The 19905-nt window shown below is 45.4% G+C and overlaps 2 pseudogenes; one reads left to right on the top strand and one right to left on the bottom strand.

Annotated features, from left to right (window-relative positions):
- The first annotated feature begins 3759 nt into the window (after nt 1-3759).
- Nucleotides 3760-7329, top strand: LOC119283657 (annotated as a pseudogene).
- A 4829-nt stretch (nt 7330-12158) lies between these two features.
- Nucleotides 12159-19905, bottom strand: part of LOC119283656 — a 9877-nt pseudogene continuing 2130 nt past the window's right edge.

The following is a 19905-nucleotide window of genomic DNA, read 5'->3' as shown; positions in this document are numbered from 1 at the left end:
TTGACTTTGCACGGACGGGCTTTGACCAGCGGACCTCCCCGCCCGGTTGTGTTAGGTCAGCCCATAGGAACACTTTGGAGCAACAACCGGGCCAGACCCACAGCAAGATCCCCTCCGTGTAGACCCGACGCGTTCGTTTCCTCCCTCCAGGTGCCGGCGGCGGCGCCGTCCGTGAGGGGGGGGGGCACACCCCGGACACGCGTGCCGGGCATTTGCAACCGCCACAACACTTCCAGACTTGTGAGAGGCCGCCTACGCAAGATTTGGCGGCATGCCAACCCCCGGAGGCCGCCGGCCACAGCCGTACACGCGCGAAGGGCAATCCACATAGAGGGAATTTTTCGGATACTTCTCCATCACCAAAAATTATGAAAAAATACCATCGTTTCTATAGCACATGTGCCCACGTCATGCAAAAAAACTCATGATTTTATCGTGCTCCAAGTATTTAATAATATTCACGCTGCATCGTTACCGCAGAACGTCTACTACCGTGTCATCGTCGTCCGTGAGGGGGGGGGGGCACACCCCGGAGACGCGTGCCGGCTCTTCGGACATGCCACCACACCACCCCGCATGTATGAGGGCCCGGTGCGACGCTCCGATGGCATTGCTACCCCCCAGGGCCCTCATCCCGCCTAACCCTGTAGCGTTTGACCACGAGATCTAGCCCTTTGACTTTGCACGGACAGGCTTTAACAAGCGGACCTCCCCGCCTGGTTGTGTTAGGTCAGCCCATAGGAACACTTTGGAGCAACAACCGGGCCATACCCACAGCAAGATCCCCTCCGTGTAGACCCGACGCGTCCGTTTCCCCCCTCCAGGTGCCGGCGGCGGCGCCGTCCGTGAGGGGGGGCACACCCCGGACACGCGTGCCGGGCATTTGCAACCGCCACAACACTTCCAGACTTGTGAGAGGCCGCCTACGCAAGATTTGGCGGCATGCTATCCCCCGGAGGCCGCCGGCCACAGCCGTAGACGCGCGAAGGGCAATCCGCGTAGAGGGAATTTTTCGGATACTTCTCCATCACCAAAAATTATGAAAAAATACCATCGTTCCTTAGCACATGTGCCCACGCCGTGCAAAAAAACTCATGATTTTATCGCGCTCCGAGTATTTAATAATATTCACGCCACATCGTTACCGCAGAACGTCTACTACCGTGTCATCGCCATCCGTGAGGGGGGACCACGCCCCGGAGATGCGTGCCGCCTCTTCGGACATGCCACCACACCACCCCGCATGTATGAGGGCCCGGTGCGACGCTCCGGTGGCATTGCTACGCCCAGGTCCCCCGTCCCGCCTAACCCTATAGCGTTTGACCACGGGATCTACCCCTTTGACTTTGCACGGACGGGCTTTGACCAGCAGACCTCCCCGCCCGGTTGTGTTAGGTCAGCCCATAGGAACACTTTGGAGCAACAATCGGGCCAGACCCATAGCAAGATCCCCTCCGTGTAGACCCGATGCGTTCGTTTCCCCCCTCCAGGTGCCGGCGGCGGCGCCGTCCGTGGGGGGGGGGGGGCATACCCCGGACACGCGTGTCGGGCGTTTGCAACCGCCACAACACTTCCATACTTGTGAGAGGCCGCCTACGCAAGATTTGGCGGCATGCTAACCCCCGGAGGCCGCCGGCCACAGCCGTACACGCGCGAAGGGCAATCCACGTAGAGGGAATTTTTCGGATACTTCTCCATCACGAAAAATTATGAGAAAATACCATCGTTCCTATAGCACATGTGCCCACGTCATGCAAAAAAAACTCATTATTTTATCGCGCTCCGAGTATTTAATAATATTCACGCCGCATCGTTACCGCAGAACGTCTACTACCGTGTCATCGTCGTCCGTGAGGGGGGGCCACGCCCCGGAGACGCGTGCCGCCTCTTCGGACATGCCACGACACCACCCCGCATGTATGAGGGCCCGGTGCGACGCTCCGGTGGCATTGCTACCCACCTAGGGCCCCCGTCTCGCCTAACCCTGTAGCGTTTGACCATGGGATCTAGCCCTTTGACTTTGCACGGACGGGCTTTGACCAGCGGACCTCCCCGCCCGGTTGTGTTAGGTCAGCCCATAGGAACACTTTGGAGCAACATCCGGGCCAGACCCACAGCAAGATCCCCTTCGTGTAGACCCGACGCGTCCGTTTCCCCACTCCAGGTGCCGGCGGTGGGCGCCGTCCGTGAGGGGGCCAAACCCCGGAGACGCGTGCCACCTCTTCGGGCATGCCACCACACCACCCGCATGTATGAGGGGCCAGTGCGACGCTCCGGTGGCATTGCTACCCCCTTAGGGCCCCCGTCCCGCCTAACCCTGGAGCGGTTGACCACGAGATCTAGCCCTTTGACTTTTCACGGACGGGCTTTGAACAATGGACCTCTCCACCCAGTTGTGTTAGGTCAGCTCAGAGGGACACCTGGGAGCAACATCCGGGCCAAACCGACAGCTACATCCCCTCCGTGTAGACCCGATGCGTCCGTTTTCCCCCTCCAGGTGCCGGCGGCGCCGTCCGTTAGGGGGGCCACGCCCCGGAGATGCGTGCCGCCTCTTCGAACATGCCACAACACCACCCGGTTGTGGTAGGTCATCCCATAGAAACACTTGAGAGCAACGCCCCCTCCGTATAGACCCGATGCGGCTGTTTCCGCCCTCCAGATGCTGGCGGCGGCGCCGTCCGTGAGGGGGGCACACCGCGGACGTGAGGGGGTCACACTCCGGAGACGGGTGCCGGGTGTTTGCAACCGCCACTCAACTTCTATCGCATAGCTGTTTTTGATTTTAATAAAATTTAAGGACCTATATTCAAAAGAACATGACAGCATATTATTAATGTGCTCGAAAAAAATACAAACTATATATATATATATATGTTCATAATCTATGGAAAAAATTACAAACTACATATATATTCATATAATACATAAAAAAACATGCACACATATTTTTTAAAAAGCATAAAAACATATGCAAAAAAATGTATGTAAAAAAAGCATTAAAACATATGAAAAAAAGTATGTAAAAAAAAATAGAGCCGTCGGCATAGATACGGCAGAGTTCTGGTGGGCGCCGTGCCGCGGATCAGTGACGTGGCAGATATGCCGACGGCTGCCGTCGGCATACCTACGCCGCGGATCGCTGACGTGGCATGCGGAGATATGCCAACGGCCGCCCGTCCCGACCGTCGGCATAGGTTTGACGGCGTTAGCCGCTAGTCACGGGCGGGATCGTCGGGCCCACAGTTATACCGACGGCTGATTTATGCCGACGGCTGCTGCAGGCATGTCTGCGGCTAGGTCGACGGCCGTTCTGTGCCGACGGCGGCCGTCGGCATAGATCCACGTAACCCGACGGTTAGTGTAAGCCGACGGTCAGGACTGGGCTGTCGGCATATCTCAAACTAGGCCGACGGCAGCCGTAGGCATAGGTTTGGCCGTCGGTGTATGCTCGTTTTCCGGTAGTGGCCCCACCGAATCGAAGGGAATAGAACAACTCCACCGCGCGCCCACTTGACAAATTTCCTATCCGATTCGAATCGGCGCGGAGCTCGTGCTCGTGCTCCTGCTCGCGCTCGCCCTCGCCCCCGCCCCCGCCCCCGCCGCGCGCGCGCACAGGTCCAAACCCAGCCCTAGCCCCCCACCACCACCCCACCAGATCAGGAGATCCCGCGCGGACCCGGAGGCGAATCGGCGCCCACAATGGCGGGCCTAGTCGCGCCACCCTGATCCCCCGATCCGGCTCGCCGCTTTGCTCCCCCCGCGCCGCCGATGGACTCCGCCCGGAGCTGGCTCCAGAAGCTGCAGAAGGACAAGGCCAGGCCGGGCGCGTCGCCCCTCGGCGCCGGGATGGCCGGGGACGACGAGGACGAGCCGGTGCTGTCCAGCGCCACCAAGCAGAAGGTGGAGGCCGCCAAGCAGTGCATCGAGAACCACTACAAGGCGCAGATGAGGCCGCTCCAGGAGCGCAAGGAGAGGTCAGTCGCTCGCTCGCTCGCTCGCTGCCTTCCCTGTCCCCGCGGATCACGTGGTCTGGTCTGGTGGATCGCCTGCTCAAGCGGGCTAGCATTCTGGTGTGGAATTGGCAATGTGTGTGAGTTGGGCTTGATCCCTGGGGCTGGGTGTCCCGGTGAGGAGGTATCAGATCAGTAGCGGCCAATTGGCGCCCTCCCTTTGTTGGTGTGAACTGACGATCACTGTCCTGGTCTCTTCTAAGCTGGCTGCATCATGGTGGAATTATGCTGACTTCACAATGGCGGATGTGTGTGAGTTGGGTTGGGATCCGTGGGTCTGCTGCTGCACAAGTATCAGATCAGTAGCCACGAACTGGCGCCCTGTTTAGTCGATTTGTTGCGCGCTCCATTTATTTGTCGTGATCTGTGTCCAAGGCTCCTCTAAGCTGGCTGTGTCATGGTGGTGTTGTGCTACTGACTTCGCAACTCGCAGACTAGCCGTTGCTGTTGACTATTGAATGCCGTGCCGGTGTTACCGTACTAGTGTATGCGCCTGGTGCTTATGATGCAGATGTCTAATTTTGGATGTGCTGCATGGCATGTCACCGCCGCCGCCTAATTTTGGACGATAGGTGTGCTCTTGCAATTCTATGGCTGTGCATTTAGTTTATGTGCTCCCTTGACTGTAGCATAACATTGCTAGGATTCTGGTGGGAAAATGATTGGAAATTTGGGTAACTAAAGATAACGCCGCACTGCATGGCATTGCAGAAGTTGACATGCATGGCTGTAGTTCTATGAAGTAAATTGGCGCGTCACTTGGAGCAAAATAGGGTGGGAGCGGTAATGGTGAAGCACTTTAATGTGCCGATTGACCTAATTGTTGCTTGTGTGCTCTACAACAGAGTTTACATAAGTGCTCTATAATAATGAGGTTACCATAAGTGATAAGTGCCGGAAAATCAGTGTCCATTTACTAGACTTAATTGGACCAGGAAGCATTCAGAATAAATATTGCTGTATGCCTGTGCCCGTGGATCACATGGTCTGGTGGATCGCTTGCTCAAGAGGGCTAGGATTCTGGTGTTGAATTGGCAGTTTGTGTGAGTTGGGCTTGAACTGTGGGTGTTCTGGTGCGGAGGTATTAATTAGTAGCCACGAATTGACGCCCTGTTTGGTTGAGTAGTTGCACACTTGATCCGTTTGTCGTGATCTGTGCCCTCGATTTGTTTGTCGTGATCTGTGCCCTGGTCTCTTCCAAGCTGGCTGCGTCATGGTGGAATTGTGCTGCCGTGTCAGGTCTACAGCACCTGTAGTCTGTCTTTTCAGTTAACAAGATGAAGTTCAGCCAATGGACGGCTACGATGGATGATGCCAAGAAGGATCTAACGGCTCGCTCTGTGTACTTCCCTATTGTCGCGCTGTAGCTTTATTCCGTTTTCATAGCTGGCTATAAGATGCCATGCACAGGGCTGTAATGAACCATTCCTGAATGTGAGATCTCTCTGAACAAACACGTACAACATATATATATATATATCATATAGAGATGGATATTCCTCCACGTTTACTGTTTTCCTCCTGTGATCCATCTTAGAACCCTAATTCCTAGTTCAACCCCTCTGATCCACAAATGGGCATGACATGCCGACCTTACAACTCGCAGAGTAGTAGCTACTGTTGACTATTGCGTGTGGTCCTCCCATTGCTGTACTATCATGTACCTGGTGCTTTAGGATGCAGATGTCTAATTTTGGATGTGTTGAATGGCATGTGACAGCTGCCGCCTAATTTTGGACGGGGAGGTGAATTCCTGCATTTAATTAGTTTTAGTGTCACCAAACTTGATATATATGTGTTTTTTTATGTCAGCATAATATTGCTAGGATTTTGGAGGGAAAATGATTATAATTTTGGGATAAGCCAAGATAAAGCTGCACTGCATAGCAATGCAGAAGTTGGTGTGCATAGCTGTAGTGCTGTGGAGTAAAAATAGGGTTGAAGTAGGTAAGGTAGGTGTGCCACTTAGACCAAAATAGGGTGGAAGTTGGTAAATGGTTTATCATCTTCTGTTTTGGACCAAAATCTGATACGCTGATTGACCTAATTGTCGTTGGTATGTTCTACAACAAAGTTTACACACGTGTTCTATAATAATTGCATGTATTAATTGAACCATGAAGCATTCAATATAAATGTTGCTGTATATATGCCTTAATTGTTCTTTCACACAATGCCTGTACAAGCTATTGTAGTTGATGAAAGCAATGCGTTATGATGCTGTCAATTTTGGGAACTAGGCTCGAAGTTGGTAAAGGAAGATGGCATGCAAGAAAAATTCTCCAGCGTAAAGCGTACGGCGGCTGTTCACAGAGGCCTTATTGCCATAGTTTGTGCTTGTATGCATTTATTCTCTTGTGACCTGCTGGCGAAACCGCTTTATGTTGGTTTTGTGTCTAAGCTTGGTTTGCATGTCATTGAGTGTGTGTTCTTGATTTCTTGTTTGGTGCCATCCATCACTGCATCTTAATATATAGTTTTGTTGTAGGCGTTATGTTGTAGGCGTTGGATGCTGGAGAAGAAGCTTGCTGATGCTGATGTATCTGAAGAGGAGCAAAACCATATCCTGAAGGATTTAGAAAAAAAAGAAGACAGAATACATGCGCCTAAGGAGGCACAAAATGGGTGTTGATGATTTTGAATTGCTGACCATTATTGGGAGAGGTGCTTTTGGGGAGGTGATAAAGGCTCTTTTTCATTTCTCGAGGAAATCTTTATTCACTGTACTTTGCTAGTACTGCTTACCTCTGCTTTCTACTGATATTCTCAGGTGAGACTTTGTAGAGAAAAAGCTACATCCAATGTATATGCAATGAAAAAGCTCAAGAAGTCTGAAATGTTACGAAGAGGCCAGGTACTTACGTTTGCTTGAGTATTAAATCAGGGTGTGTAGCAAAATGTTCTATTTTCTAATGTGTTCTTTCTAGGTTGAGCATGTGAGAGCTGAAAGGAACCTCCTTGCAGAAGTTGATAGTGCTTATATAGTTATGCTCTACTGCTCATTCCAAGATGACGAGTTTCTTTACCTCGTTATGGAGTACCTTCCTGGTGGTGACATGATGACTCTGCTCATGCGCAAGGATACACTTACAGAGGACGAGTCTTCATTTTATGTTGCAGAGACAATACTAGCAATTGAATCCATTCACAAGCATAACTATATTCATAGGTAATAGATTAACACCATTTAACTGTATAGTAACTGCAACTTGCAGCTAACTCTTTAGTACATTTTTTCAGGGACATCAAGCCTGACAATTTCAGTAACAGTCGACACCGATCTCTCACGGCCATTCCAGAGAAATGTGGCCAAGGGTAAGCTCTTCACGAGGGAGTTCTCCGTACAGAAGCTCCTGTCCATCATCGACAATGCCAAGAAGACCGACAATGGGAAGTTCTTCGCTTGGGATGGCCAAGAAATTCCTTGGTGACCACTGTTTTCCAGTCAGTGACATTTCTACCCCAATTTTCTTCTTCAGAACCACGTGTGTGTCTTTTTAGCCTTAAATTCAAATGCCTGAACCCAGCTCTAGTAAGATCATTGATATGAAAAAGGATGTGAAGTATATTTCCCTTTCCTCTTCATTTTTAACTACTTGAAAATTATGCATATATGATGTTTAGCGCTGAGTACAACTTTACAAGTCAAGCTTGTTTCCTTGTATATGTATAAGCACTGGTGCCTACAGTCTAGTAAATAAAGTACACACACTTGCAGTGGGAGCTTTCTTGTCTCCCAGTACATGTCAATTGCACAAAGCAAATTCTGGTGAGAAGTAACCTCTTCATAGCTGTGACTCTCTTTATCCCGTTAAGTCATACACAACTTGTAGTTAGATCCCAGCTTAATCTCTGTACCAGCATCAACGTTCAAATCGTCCCAATTCGTGCTATCCCTGTGAGTGAAGAGTAAGGCTGCGAGTTCGTTTGGCACTTGGCCGATTTAGTATGAATCCTGATGGGCATGGGGATAATTTGCACAAATCATCGTCAGTTTGATGGAATCTGAATATTATAAAGGCTGGCTGTCTTGTGGGAAAGAACCATCAAACTGTAATGGATTTAGGCAAATCCATGTTTTTTCAGTGTCCTGTGGCAAAAGCCAAGTTTTAATGGTGTCTAGGGGCCAATTCTGCCAATTTGTTATGGCATGAGATCCTTGTGTTTTGCCTGTCTTAGGAACATGGTAAAGCGGCAACTCATAAATATTTTGCATCCCAAGTAGCTATGTCTCTTTTGTTTTACCTCAACTGTCGGCTGTCGAAAATGATATCTTGCTAGCCCCATTTACGGAGAAGGAAGTGTTTGATGCTATTGCACAAATGGAAAACAACAAGGCTCCCGGTCCGGATGGGTTTCCGGCGGAGTTTTATAAAAGGTGTTGGCAGATTATTAAGGGGGATCTGTTACCTATGTTTCATGATCTTTTCTCTGGACAGCTTCAATTATTTCAGTTGAATTTTGGAACTATCACATTGCTTCCTAAGAAAACGGAGGCTGTGCGAATTGAGCAATTCAGGCCAATTTGCCTTCTCAATGTTAGTTTCAAAATCTTCACCAAGGTCGGGACAAACAGGCTCTCACAGATTGCGCTTTCTGTGGTACAGCAATCCCAAACTGCTTTCATGCGGGACAGAAACATCCTCGAAGGAGTAGTTGTCCTTCATGAAACGCTCCATGAAATTCACTCTAAAAAATTAGATGGGGTAATTTTTAAGGTGGATTTTGAGAAGGCGTATGATAAGGTCAAGTGGCCGTTCCTTCAACAGGCATTGCGTATGAAAGGTTTTGATGAGGCTTGGCGCCATCAGGTTGAATCTTTTACGCAAAAAGGGAGTGTGGGTATTAAAGTCAATGACGATATCGGTCATTACTTCCAGACTCATAAGGGCCTCAGGCAAGGCGACCCAATGTCCCCCGTTTTGTTTAACATCGTGGTGGATATGTTAGCAATATTGATCGGAAGGGCTAAAGATCATGGTCAAGTGGGTGGTTTAGTACCTCATCTGGTAGATGGAGGTGTATCCATTCTTCAATACGTGATGATACAATCATCTTCATGGAGCATGATTTGGCCAAGGCGAGAAATATGAAGTTGTTGTTATGCCTCTTTGAACAATTATCGGGGTTAAAGATTAATTTTCATAAGAGCGAATTGTTCTGCTTTGGTAGGGCTCAAGACGAACATGACTCTTATAGGCAACTGTTTGGGTGCGAGTTGGGAAGTCTGCCCTTTTCCTACCTTGGCATTCCGATTCATCATCGTAGGCTAACAAACAGAGAGTGGAAGTGTATCGAGGATCGATTTGAAAAGAAACTGAGCTGCTGGAAGGGTAAGCTCATGTCATATGGAGGCCGGTTAGTTTTGATAAACTCGGTACTCATGAGTATGCCTATGTTCCTCTTATCGTTCTTTGAGGTTCCAGTGGGAGTGAGGAAAAGACTGGACTTCTATCGATCACGCTTCTTTTGGCAGGGTGATGAGCTTAAAAGAAAATACCGGCTTGCTAAGTGGGATATCATCTGTCGACCCAAAGACCAAGGCGGGCTTGGCATTGAGAATCTTGAGGTTAAGAACCGATGCCTTCTTAGTAAGTGGTTGTGGAAGCTCGCTAGCGGTTCGGAAGCTATGTGGGCGCAAATCATTCGCAGCAAGTATCTCCAGACTAGGACTTTGTCCCAAGTAACAGTTAGGCCGATGGATTCGCCTTTCTGGAAAGGGCTCATGAAAGTCAAGCAATTAATGTTCAATAGGACAAAAGTTGTCATTGGCAATGGGGCCACTACACGTTTCTGGGAGGACGCTTGGCTGGGCGACTCACCCCTGACCATTCAGTATCCGTCTTTATATCGTATTGCTCAACGACGTGAGGTGCTCGTGGCAACGGTATTTCAATCTATCCCCCTTAATATTCAGTTTAGACGGTCATTAGCGGGCAATCGTTGGGAGGTTTGGCTCCAGTTAGTTAGGAGACTAATGGAGGTTCAACTTTCTGACCAACCGGATAAATTACGCTGGAAGTTGACTACGTCTGGGGTATTTACAGTCAGGTCAATGTATACTAATGTTATTAATACAAGCTCCATTCCAACTTCCAAGAGTGTCTGGGATGTCAAAGTACCTTTGAAAATAAAAGTGTTTATGTGGTTTGTTCATAAACAAGTTATTCTAACAAAGGACAACTTAATAAAGCGTAATTGGACAGGACCTACTAGGTGTAGTTTCTGTGATCGAGATGAGACAATTAAACATCTCTTTTTTGATTGCCCGCTGGCCAAGGTTCTTTGGCAGACGGTCCACATTGCTTTTAATATAACTCCACCGAATACTGTTAATGCTTTATTTGGGAATTGGCTATATGGGTTTGACTCTACAATAGCAAGACATATTCGGGTTGGAGTCTGCGCTTTAATATGGACCATCTGGCTGTGCAGAAATGATTTGGTTTTTAACAGATCATCACGAATTCATTTTTTGCAGGTTATCTTCCGAGCTACGGCGCTGATCCGTTCATGGTCATTACTCACTCCGATGGAGGCCAGGGAGCATTTGGTTATTGGGTCTACCCAGTGGGAGATGGTTGCTCGGGATATCTTCAACCGCTTTGGATGGCGGTCATGTAATAGGATAGGCAATTAGTTTTCCTATCTATATAGCCAGCCGGTTGTGGCTCCTTTATTGGCTAGTTAGTGTTTCTAGCCTTCTGCGCTCTGTGTGGGCTGCTTTTTATTGTTTTCAGTTAGAGACTATGGAACTTTGTACGCACTTTTTGTTGCTTCATTAATAAGATGGCTGTATGCATCACTCCTGATGCAGAGGCCGGGGAGTCCCCCTTTTCAAAAAAAAGCTATGTCTCTCCATGATCAAGGAGGAAAAAGGGCGTAGCATTATAGTTTGGGCTAATCTAATATTTTATAACACCAGAGACAAACATATAAGGCTATAGATTATGACATTACATAATACCAAGAGCAAGCACCAAACTTGTGACAGAAACCACCTTCATGCCATGTTCTTTACATAACTGTCAAACGTACATGTTGTATCAATCTGAAAAATATCACACATCACCACAATACCTTGCAGATCCTATTAGAACACCTTATGTGCCGCAAATATTCCCGACAAAAGAACATTAACATGATTAATCAGTTGTACATATAACATTAAAGTACACCAATGGTTGTTATCGAATGTCTATGCATGTATCTGAAAAGAGGTTGTAAATGGCCTTATGGACAACCTCTGTCTGGATCCACAGAAAAATAATACTATGTCAGTAACCTTCTATATGCCTTAGTATTTGTGTGCATTAGTTTTGGGCTAGCAAGTTAAAGCTTTCTTTTTCCGTTACCAAGCTGGTTCTTAGGTATAGAATATAAACAGATATAGTTTCCAATCATTATCAAGGTTCTGATACTTGAGATATTACAAACTCAAAAGGCACTTTGGAGAATTTCTCATTCGATCGAACAACTAGATACAAATAAAAGGACAGACCCAGTGCATAGAAGCTCCCACACAAGGTGGGGTCTGGGGAGGGATTATAGGAACCTAGTCTTACCCCTGCAAAGTGCAATGCAGAGAGGCTGATTCGAGCCCCGGACCTCTTGGCACAAGTGGGGAGGACTTCACCACTGCGCCAGGCCTGCCCTCGAACAACTAGATACAAATGATCTAATAAATCCTCTTATATAGTTCAATTGAAATGGCTATTTGCATTCATCCATTTGAGAACCATGGTACCATAAGAAAGGTGATGAAAAATACTTACTAAATAAGAAGAATATGTATGGGTATTACGGATCTTGATCGGCTGCCAATCTTGATACATGGGAGCTGCACATTAAAGAAGAGTAGAAATGGTTAAGCAGAGTAGGAAAAGATGACCAAAGATAGCACTGCACAATATTTAAAAGCTGAAGCTTTGCACTAATACTTAACCTCAGGATTTTCTATGTTGTGACCAATCAAAATTGTTCTACAAAGCCTGTTAGTGCTATTGTGTGTCAACTCCATCACTGTAATACCTCTAGTACTAGTGTACTACCGTTTGATACAAAAGGGTATGCCCCATTAACTTAACTGCGTGTTTCCCCTGTTCTTTTCTATAAAAGGAACTATGGACAGGAAGATGGGCAGATTGTCTAGGTACCTATGTTTGCCACAGAGAAATGAGTATCTTCTGCACATTACTTCAAAAGAACAAACAAAAGCTATCAAAAGATAAATATAGAAAATTATTAGTGTACCTTCGCAGTCGTTGTAACCATCACCAATGTACTTCACACCTTGCAAAACTGGACATTCACAAACTGTTCCAGTGGAGGTGTCCTACATGTGCACAAAACAGCATACATGAAGCTACAGAGAACAAATATTTAGCACATGAAGTAACGTAATCTGGAGAAAATAGAACAGTAGAACATGTACCTTGCACGCAGTCACGTTAGCAACCATATCTTGCCAACAACCGCCATTGTTGTCCAAGCATTGATTGGTTTGTATGTCTTCTTCTTGATCGTTAGACAATTTACAATAAGCTTACATCAGTAGTTTATAAGAGGCGTCGTATAGAATTTTGGATGATATGGTGTAGGTTAGAAATATATTACCTACTATTCTACGTCTATAAGCTTGTTGCCTTCTATACCATTGTACATATATTTGTGTAGTGTCTACAACATTATAGTAGTCCATCGTAGGCTGCTATCGTACACAATGCATTGTAGGAGTTTTTTCACAACCCTGGTCTCTACTAGTCCCTCTGTTCTCTAATATAAGACCTTTTAGATTTTTCTTGATTCATATGTATCTAGGCACATTTTAGTATATGTTCACTCATTTTAGTATGTATGTAGTCAATATTTTGAAATAGCTAAAAGGTCTTATATTAGGGAACGGAGGAGGTACTATTCATGCCATAATGCATGGAGTTAGTAGGGTACGATTTGGGAACTTAGCAGAAAAGAGACATATGTGTGTGATGACTGATGACCATCCTAGCCCCATGGGCTGCTGGTCCATAACACTACTGCTTACATACTGCCCCTTTTAGTTAATGTTTTATATTTCTCCATTATTCATGGTAAATATAGACAACTATGAAAAGTCATGGGAACCAACAAATCAAACCTTCATTTGAGCAAACAGATGGTTTATTATTTTCTTGGAAGCTGGTGCAGGGAGCTCTAAGAACTGTTCCTTTTTCAAGTTTCCCTGGGAAATAAAGATTCAGTAAGCAGTTAAGGCTCACCAGTCACCACACCTCATGTAGCTATTCCATTTTTTAAATTGGAGGGACAAACACCGACTTCTGTATTGTCTATTGTTGATTACAAGTGTTGGTAACATAGTAATATCACTATGAGAACCCTTGCCAATCTGTGCAAAATATAAGATGCTTCTGCATTTCAGAGGACTAACTTGCTAAAGGCAAAAACTAAGATAGTGCTCAACTAGTAACCTGTGTGTCTTGTTCAGCTTTTAGTGCAGGATTTTCCTCGTCCGCGGAAGGATCACCAACACATATGTCAACCTCTTTTTGATTAAGGCCTGCAAAATACATACACATTCACCACCACTTCAGTTTCAAACATAGAGCAGCTGGTGCAACATTACCATACCAAGTGATTCGATTACTCTGTCAGCACATCTTCTACTGTAGTTCATTTCCTTCACTGAGCACCTAATAGCAAAATGAGTCACATAGTCCCACCATAACCAAGGCTTCCCAGTCCTCTTTGCAACTTTGAACACACAAAGTTGATGTAATTTCTGAACCACTACATCGCTCTCATCATACCTATCTTGTTCCGGGTCTGGTGCACAATATCTCCCATAGTTGATACATTGGGACCTGCACCTTATGCTATTTTGGTAACTCTCTGGGCAATGCCAAGTAATGTAATGAGGAGTGAACTGTGTGTAGCCCTTTTCTCAAGTGTCTGGGCTACACCTTTAAATCTCTTCAGGAAATCAACCTGGCTATCGCATTTTGGACCACATTCATCATTACTGTTTGTCCAGAGTTCATACTCAGCACGCTCATCAGGGTACAATCGGGACTTCCCCCAGTTGAAGTTTACATTAACCAAATCGCCATTATCAATTGCTTTCTTGAGATTGTTCCCAAGGCTTCTGGTTATAAGTGCTGAAGGAATGGTGATATCCTGTAAATCATTTGTTGCCTGTCTGCTTTCTGATTTGTCTGTTGTAAATAATGTTTGAATTATTTGATCAACAAGAAGAACTGCTGCTGCTCCTGCTTTCTGCCCATTCCTCACCTTGGTTGTGAAGTAACATTCTATTTAAAGCAACCATATTGTATTACTCCATCAGGTCATAAGTACATGTGGTATTATAAATAGATGTAGAAGTACTTTAAAAAGTATGCATATAGTTTTAAATACTTCAGTTTACATAGTTGAATCTAAAAATGTACATTAATAAAAGTATAAGTTTACTCTATTGAAACGCTACAATGCATTGAGACATTCTAGTTAGGATTATAGTTGCAATGTCCAAAACTATTACTTTTTCTTAAATGCAAAACTATTACCTGGTAACCATACACACTAATTATGGCAACGGTTTACGGATAACATGGCAACCATGATGACATAACCTAGCAACTAGCGACGGCGAATAAAATTTGTTGAAACATGACAACATGAGATCTTATTTGAAGCCCATGTCGAGTCGAACTCACCGGTGAAGACTAATCAGATTAACAGTTTGTGAGATAAATCATCTTGAAAATTCAGATTTAGCAATTATTGCAATGAAGTCAGCATGTGTCTGTAGATTTTTCCACTTAGTTAATAGAGGTGTACGTAGATATGTACATTGAGTCAAGAAAAAAATCAAGACCACATCAGCCCTCCTTCATCTTTTTCTTTGTTATACCTTGTAGCATAGTCCCTTCGTTTTAAAATAAGTGTCTCAACCTTAGTACAACTTTGTACTAGAGTTAATATGGACGCGAATTTTTGGGACATGCGGCCATGCGATGCCGTAATCCTATGCGTCTGCGCGCACATCACAATTGCTACTTATTATAGCCCCATTCATAATACCTGACACGTTAATCACCATTGCTCGTGAATACATCATGCTATACGCCCCGCTAGTGAGCCAGAAGGCATTTATGTTCGTAGGAATACATGCTTGTTTATGAGCAGCCCACGTCATAGTGGAGGCGATGGCATAACTGCTCTTGACGTTGGGTAGACATCATTAAGCACACACGCTCGCTGGTGGCTCGTACTGTAGATCTTCTCCAAGCCCTGTCATGTGGAGAAACAAAGGAAGAAGAGATGCTTCTACAGAAACGGAGTTCAACGGGTCTTTGCCTATGAGAGAATGTGCCCACCATCAACAAATTTGCAGATTTGTTGGATTAGGTTGATGTTGGCCAAGGAACAGACCTTGTGGATTCAGACGAGAAAAGCATGAGTGGATAGAAAATAGATACGTAGCCATTGATGATAAAGTTGGATGGGTTGGGAGCTAAGATTTGGTTGTCGTATCCCTTTTTTTTTCTTTGCACAACTAGTTGGATTTTAGAAGTTTTTCATTGCTTGCTGATTTCATGGAAAAGGAGAGCAGCGACGCCAGACGAGAGAACAAGTTGAAAGGGTAATCACACTGGAAACAACACTAGTAGTAGTACTAGTAATAGGATTTGCTGAGAGCCATGATGGGCTGCAGGGGAGCTGGGTGGAATTGATGGGTCTCTTAATTTGCCTCGCTATGGAGTTAAATGCATGTCGGCTGTCCAGTCCTGAGGCTAGTCAGGCTGGTTATAATGGGGAGTAACTTAAACTAGTGTCATATGCATGACACTAGCCTAAGTTACTATCTTCATAGTGCAAAGTAACATAGTACTAGTGTCATATATGGCCTCATTTAATAGCTTGTAGACTCATATTGTCTTGGAAAGCGCTATGTTACAGTAACATATTATGTTACTACTTCTCATTAACTACTTGCCACATAAGCAAAAAATTCTCGAGATGCGCTATGTTACTACCTAAGTTACTCCCACTATGACTAGCCTCATAGTGGGAGTACCTTAGGTAGTAACATAGCGCACTTCAAGAATTTTTTGCTTCTGTGGCATATATTTAATAAGGAGAGAGATGTTTAGAGTAACATAATATGTTACTGTAACATAGCGCTTTCCGAGAAAGAATGAGTCTATAAACTAATAAATGAAGTCATCTATGACACTATTACCATGTTACTTTGCACTATGGAGATAGTAACTTAGACTAGTGTCATATGCATGACACTAGTATAAGTTACTCCCCACTATGACCAGCCTGATTGATTGACGTTGGGTGGGTGTGGTGCACACGGTAGCGCGTTATATTAATGCCGGCCCTGCTCCTTGGTGTGCTTTCATTTGTTTTGTAGGGTATCTCATGATTAAAGTTCGGGTAATCTTCATTACGACTTGCCATAATGCTGCATGCAGATATAATTATTGATAGGCTAGCCTGCTATCCCGGGTGAGCATGTAGCACGTTCTAGCAGCTACATGCAGTGCAAAGCACACCAAAAAAATGGAATATATATGAAACTAGAGCAGCCCCTTCGCAGAGCGGAGATAAGCTTTTCAGAGTTTGTGCATGAAGATCATGGCCATGCATGGCCAGCAGGTTCACGAACCCCAGGATGAAAATGTGCTTCAGCCAACAGCCATGTTTGATTCTCTTCAAGAAGTGAGGCGTGGCGATGGACCGATGCGTGGGAAGTACTGTATGTACTTGTTCTCCCATATTTAGAAACAACATCCTCCGTGCTACAATCTGCAAACAAAAAGAAAATATTAGCTAGAAGATGGATGGAAAAGATATTGGAAAAGTTTACTCCATGCCAATCGCACTCTTAGAAATGCCTCCCTGGGACAGACTAGATCACGTGGCCTATGTTGCATTCGAGGCAATGAATGAGAAGGAGCGGAGGCAACAGGTTTGAGGTGTGTGTGTGATGCAGGTGGTGTAGAGCTACGCTGGAACGTGGATGAACACAAGCTTGTGAATTACAGCGAGACTGAGAAGAATGGAGAAGGAGCACATAGAAGAATGGCAGGAGTAACAAGCAAGCCAGAAGTTTAGCGAAACCGTGGGTATGTGGTGCAGCTAGACGTTGGGACTGACAAGTCATGAATGCGCGCCTCACTTCAATGCTTGAGCCTGCCTTGTGGGCAGAGCTGTCAGATGTAATACACGGGACATACCACTTGATATACGGGAGACGGAAAACGTTATACCGGCTCCATCGCACGAATCACGTGGGAACAAGCGGTGTGGATACCGACCTCGCGTGGCTGCATGTCCACTCATGATTCATCGAGTTAATATAAAGCTGAGACTTATTTTGGGACGTAGGGAGTATATTAGTTTTTTAACTGCAAAAAAACATATATTTTGGGGCTGTTTGGTTTGAAACTAAGTTTGCCTAAGGTTGCTACACCTAAGGTTAGGCAAGTTTAATCAACTTAGATGGGTGTTTAGTTCAAGCCACACTAAGATCCCACATCACATACACTTAAAAAATGTGGCAAGGTTCTCTTAGGCTTGTCAACTTGTAGCTCTCATTTTGAAGAACTGCAAGTTTGACAACATTATATGACAAAGTGTGGCATTGCTAGGCCTAGAACCAAACATACCCTAGTTTTCATTCGTAAAAAATAAAACATATTTTATATAATTTTTCACTCCTAATTTAGGAACAGACAAACATAGTGCATATTTCTAGTGGTGAATAGTCTTTCAGAACCTTTGAACTGTCGACGACATAAGACGCTTCATTTTAAAGAAAATGTAAAGCAATTAGCAGGTGTTTTTTGGGACGGAGGGAGTATTTCGTAAGTACGGATATATTCCTGCAATTTTCTGGATACCATACAACATTATATAGCAAGTGCCAGTGCAGACGTGGATTTTTGGGACATGGTGCTACACGAGGATGAAATCTGGGTAGTCCATACATGCTGCGAGATTAGCACTTAATATAGCGAATTAATAAATACCGAAATGATACAATGAGTTAATTTGATGAATACGCGTATGTGATAGGCATCTTAAATGGACTGGTGGTCTAGGCACTGGTTGGCATTTAAACGTGTCTGACTCACCTGTTGTACGTCTTGAATGGCACTTAATAAGTGTGAGCCTGTCGTTTTTGCTGTGGTTTGTTTTGCCTAAGCTCATTTTGTGTCCGTATAACAAGAGGAGATAGCTCCAGCGGAAACAGATGTTAACAGGTTAGCCTATCGAGACTCTACCTGATCCTTCTTTTGTTTATTTGATCAAGCTGTGCCCTATTCTGCTTCTTTTGTTTATTTGGTTACCGCTTGATCCTTCTTCATCTTGTGCTTCCTGGAACATTATGAGTAGTGAGTACTGTGTGGCTTATGCGTTTGCTTAGCTACCCTGCGCAAGTCTCATTGACGCTTATGTTTTGTTTCGATTATAAACTTGTTTTCTCCACACAAATGCAGCAATTAATACTTCCTGGGTGTCCTGATGGGCTGCAGGACAGTCATGGGTGGATTGATGGGGGTGCAGGCCGTTATTAATTTTCCTTTGTGATCAATTAAATGGCTGTTGGTAGTAGGATATTTATTCCCGTTTAAAAAAATCCATTTGGAGAATAATAATAAAGGAAACCATGGCACTTTCTGGAAATCCTGATCCTTGTTAGCTGCACATCGTTATCTTCTGCATGGCAAGTGCATGCAAGAATTTGTCACTACGTGCAATTTCTGCTCGTTAGTTGGTATCTCGCTCCTCACATGCAAGACTGCAGTGTAGACCCACGGTCAACCTACCACTTGGAAGAACCAACAGGACAAGCTAGGTCGCAATGGCATCAAGCTTTCCCGACAGCCATTCACAATATTGGTGTTGGAGGGATCAGTGAACTATTCTATCTCTATGTTTTTTTTCAAAAGAAGCTACATATCTTCATGGTTGGGTTCAGCTAGCTATGCAGATGAACAAAGTCGCGAGAATTAGAGTTGCGGGGTGGATAAAGAATGGTCTGCATGTTGCATTTGAAAGATGATGGGTGCCTTCACGTCGTGTCAGCCATTTACAATAAACGAATGGAGCCAGGCTGAAAAAGTTTCTGCTAGTCCCATCGTTTAAAAACTGACATGCTGTCATGCCAGAACCCAGTCCACATTGTGTGCTACCTCGCGGGTGGCCGTTGGGGCTAAGATGCTGGCCACGAGCAGAGTTCAATGCGTGTGTTGCGTCGCGGGGCACGGCTGCATGTGTCAGCTGGGAATACACGTCTATACCGTTTGCTATACGCAAATGGGAGATCATTATACAACGAAAGTGTATTTAATTAGCACGAATCGTGCGGTAGCGTGCGGCGTGGATACCGACCGCGCGTGATGGTATGTCCACTCGCGATTATTCGGTGCCAGTGCTAGGTTTTAGAATTCTTGATGGGACAAATAGTATCACCTTGTCTAGGCCTAAGACATCTCCAAGGGCAATCCATAAATTTTTTCCAACATCTGTCCGTGGACATGGATACAGAAGGCCGCTATTCAACCGTAGCCGCATACATTTCATACTCTTTTTCAAGAAACCGGATGAACTTCATGTAAACACGACCGGATTTCATATAAACATGCATGATTTCATACAAACCGGACAAAAATGTTTATATTTCCGATATATTTTAACTAAAAAGATAAAACTATGTGCACATACGGTCGCACGGAGCTCCACTCACACGACACTATTCTACAGCCGGCCACGATAGATCTCTTTGTCTTCCCGATGTCCGGAAGCCCGCTCATCGGACTGCCGGGAGCCCCAGAGGTATATGTTTCAGCGCAGAGGACGGCTTGCTTCCCCACCACTC

The sequence above is a fragment of the Triticum dicoccoides genome, chromosome 4A (assembly GCF_002162155.2).
Source record: "Triticum dicoccoides isolate Atlit2015 ecotype Zavitan chromosome 4A, WEW_v2.0, whole genome shotgun sequence".
In the NCBI taxonomy this organism is placed as follows: domain Eukaryota; kingdom Viridiplantae; phylum Streptophyta; class Magnoliopsida; order Poales; family Poaceae; genus Triticum; species Triticum dicoccoides.
Note: the sequence above shows the minus strand (reverse complement) of the source record. Positions and strands in the feature narration are given on the sequence as shown.